This window comes from Lolium rigidum, chromosome 2 (genome assembly GCF_022539505.1).
Source record: "Lolium rigidum isolate FL_2022 chromosome 2, APGP_CSIRO_Lrig_0.1, whole genome shotgun sequence".
Taxonomy (NCBI): Eukaryota; Viridiplantae; Streptophyta; class Magnoliopsida; order Poales; family Poaceae; genus Lolium; species Lolium rigidum.
The window spans coordinates 80,694,319-80,698,055 of record NC_061509.1 but is presented as its reverse complement, the minus strand read 5'-3'; the positions used below and the strand labels follow the sequence as shown (position 1 = coordinate 80,698,055).

The window sequence follows — 3,737 nt, the reverse complement described above, 5'->3', positions numbered from 1 at the left end:
CGGCGAAGGGGCGACTGAAGAAGGCGAGTGGACCCTCGCCCTGGTGAAGGACGGTGCCGAATCCAATGCCGGAGGCGTCGCAGTCCACCACGAACGGCTCGTCGAAGTCTGGAATCTGAAGAACGGGACCCATCGTGAGTGCCCGCTGCAGGGTGGCGAAGGCCGTGGCCGCCTCCTCATCCCAGGAGAAGGCGTCGCGGCGAAGCAGGCGCGTGAGAGGCGCGGCGATGAGGCCGAAGTCCTGGATGTATCGCCGGTAGTATCCTGCGAGGCCCAAAAATCCGCGAAGAGCTCGCGGCGACTGGGGCGTCGGCCAGGCGGCGATGGCAGCGACCTTGTCCGCGTCCATCGCGACACCGTCGGCGGAGATGACGTGGCCCAAGTACGCGACGGAGGTCGTGCCAAACGAGCACTTCGAGCGCTTGAGATGAAGACGATGCGCTCGAAGCTCGTTGAAGATGATGGCCACGTGCTGCAGGTGCTCCGCCCAGGATGCGCTGTAGATCAAAATATCATCAAAGAAAACAAGCACAAAGCGGCGTAAGTAGGGGCTGAGCACGTCATTCATCAGGGCCTAGAAGGTCGCCGGTGCGTTGGAGAGGCCGAACGGCATCACCAAAAACTCGTAGTGGCTATGGTGAGTGCGGAACGCCGTCTTGGCGATGTCGTCCGGGTGCATGCGCACCTGATGATAGCCCGAGCGCAAGTCGAGCTTGGTGAAGAAGCGCGCGCCATGCATCTCGTCCAGGAGCTCATCCACTACGGGGATGAGGAACTTGTCCTTGGACGTGACGGTGTTGAGGGCGCGGAAGTCGATACAGAAACGCCACGTGCCATCGGTCTTGCGCACAAGGAGCACGGGGGCGCAGAACGGTGACGTCGAGATCCGAATGATGCCCTGTGCTAGCATGACCGCCACCTGGCGCTCGAGCTCGTCCTTCTGCAGCTGGGGCTACCGGTACGGCCGCATAGCTACGGGTGCCGTGTTTGGCAGCAGGTGGATGCGGTGGTCACAGGGTCGCGAGGGAGGGAGGCCCTGCGGCTCGTCGAAGAGGTCGCCGTGCTGCTGCAGTAAGTCGGCCAGGAGCGGATGCGCCTCATCTAGCGCGGCGGCCATCAGGTGAAGCTGCGGGGATGTGCCAGCGCTGCCCACGCCTGTCCAGTGAACACGGCGGCCGCCCTCGCGCCAGAAGATGAGGGACAACACGTCGAGGTCCCACAAGATGGGGCCTAAGGTGCTCAGGAAGTCGAGGCCGAGGATGAAGTCGTAGCAGCCCAAGTCGGTGCCGACGCAGTCGATGGAGAACGGCTCGTCGCCCACGAGCACGGGAACCTGTCGCGCCACGCCCTGGTACGTAAGACGATCCCCGTTGGCGACGGTGACGCTGTACTTCTACGATCCCGCCGGCTGGAGAGCGAGGCGACGCATGGCGGTGTTGGACAAGAAGTTGTGCGTGGAGCCCGTGTCCACCAGCGCAGTGAGACGCTCCCCATTGATCGTCACCAGGAGCAGCATCGTCTTTGCTGTCTTGATGCCCGCCATAGCATGAAGAGAAACGACGAAGGCGGACGCGTCGACTGGCGCGTAGGTCGTGACACCGGCCTCAGTGACGGTGGCGGCCGCGAGCTCGGCGGTGAAGGCCTCAATGTCGGTGTCGTCGACGGTCTCCAGGTAGAAGAGGCGGGCGCACGTGTGGCCCGGTGCGTACTTCTCGTCGCAGTTGAAGCACAGCCCCTGGCGGCGTCGCTCAAGCTGCTCCGCAGCCGTCAGCCGCTTGAAGGGGCGAGCCGGCGCAGGAGGGCCTGCGGGCGCAGCGGCCGGCGCGGGGCGCGGCGGGGCGGTGGGCGTCGGGGCGGGTTGGGGCGCGGGACGAGCGCTGCCATGTTGCGCGTAGACCTGCTGCATGGCGAGGGCGCGCTGCTCGTAGGCTCGGGCGTAGTACATGGCCGTCTGCAGGTCCACCGGCTCGCGCATCTCGACGTCGACGCGGATGTAATCGGGGAGGCCGCCGACGAAGAGATCGGCGCGCTGCCGCGCCGAGATGCCCGGGGCATGGCACGCGAGCGCCTGAAAGCGGTCGGCGAAGTCCTGGACCATGGTGGTGAAGGCGAGGCGTCCCAGCTCGGCGAGGCGGCTGCCACGTAGGGTCGGCCCAAACCGCTGGAGGCACAGGTCGCGGAAACGCTCCCAGGGCGGCATCCCGCCCTCGTCCTGCTCGAGGGCGTAGTACCAAGTCTACGCGGCGCCCCGTAGGTGATAGGAGGCGATCCACGTGCGGTCGGCGCTGAGCGTCCGCTACCCCCGAAAAAACTGCTCACACTGGTTCAGCCAGTTCAGGGGGTCGGTGGCGCCGTCGTAGGTGGCGAACTCCAGCTTGGTTAAGCGGGGCGGCTGCTGTGCCAGAGGCGGGACCTCGGGGGCGCCCTCCCGGCGGCCCGGGTTGAAGGACGTGCTCGCGGCGAAGGGGGCCGCAAACCCGCTAGGACCGCCAAAGGGGTGGGCAGGCTGCTGAACCGTCGTCCGCGCCACAGTCTGAGTGTAGACGGGCGACACGTCGGTCCATGTGGGAATTGGCGATGGCGGCCACCACGCGGGGCGGCCATTGCTGGCGGCGGAGGCGGGCGGTGGGGGCGGCGGGTGCTGGCCGGCCTTGATCTCCGCGAGCTCGAAGCGGATGGCGCGGAGGCTGTCGGCGAGGTCCGCCAAAGTAGCGGGCAGGAGGTCGAGGCCCGTGGGGGCGGCGGCGGCCTGGTCTCCGTTGGCGGCGGCGGCGCCCCCCTACAGCGCGTGGGCGCCTGTCATGGCGGCGGGGGTGGCGGGGGTGGTGTTGGTGGCGGCGGCGGACGTGGCAGCGATGGGGTCGACGGGAGGGCTGTTGGAGCCCATGAGACCTAGGCAATCTGATACCAAAGTGGTAGGGGCTAGGGTTCTACCGAGTCTAGGACGGAGGTTGTAAGGGTGGAAGTGAGGGCGGAGAGGTTGGAGGGCTCGACGCCGGCGGCTGGGCGCCATCGCGGAGGAAGGAGGCGGCGGCTAGGGTTGGGTGCGGCTGGGCGCAGGGGGTCTCCCGTCTCCCTTCAGGAGACGAGACATTATGATACTGCATATTTGTCTGATTAATCTCGAAGGGGTACAAGTGTTTATATAGGAGGACGGCCTCCTCTAAACCCTAATTTACTTGGACTAAGCCCACAACTAGCCACTAGTGGACTTCCTGCGTGTATAGGTCAGACCGACCATAACAGGTGCCTGTTTGTGCTGGAGCGGCAGTGTTGTGGTGTAGCTGATGTTACCATCTTGTCATCACCATGTATGGGAAGTTAGCAAAATGTTCTTACACGCAATCATCTGTTTTTTGTTGCAACTGTAAGTGATCTATGATTTGTAATAAGTCTAGGTGTTTCCGATGGCTGCAATACTGATATTTTTTTAATAAAAGAAATCGTATGCAGAGGCTACATGTAAATTGTAAGTCATGGGCTTTCATCTAATAGGAGAATGAATTCACCACCCACCTCAGTATACACGAATAATGATTTGCCTCTTATATACCACAGCCTTCGTCCGACTAGGTAGCAATCTCCGTTGTCTCACTTTATTTCACCGAGCATGTTCATATCACTAGAGCCAATACACATCAAGCAGGTGACGTAGAAAATGTGTGCCATGAAGGAGACGAGAGAATCCAACAAATATGAGAACACGAGGCATCGGAATCAATGACACAAGCTAGACA

The 3,737-nt window shown here is 62.7% G+C and overlaps 1 pseudogene; it reads right to left on the bottom strand.

The window, feature by feature from the left end:
- Nucleotides 1-952: 952 nt before the first annotated feature.
- Nucleotides 953-2,887, bottom strand: LOC124689911 (annotated as a pseudogene).
- Nucleotides 2,888-3,737: the final 850 nt, after the last annotated feature.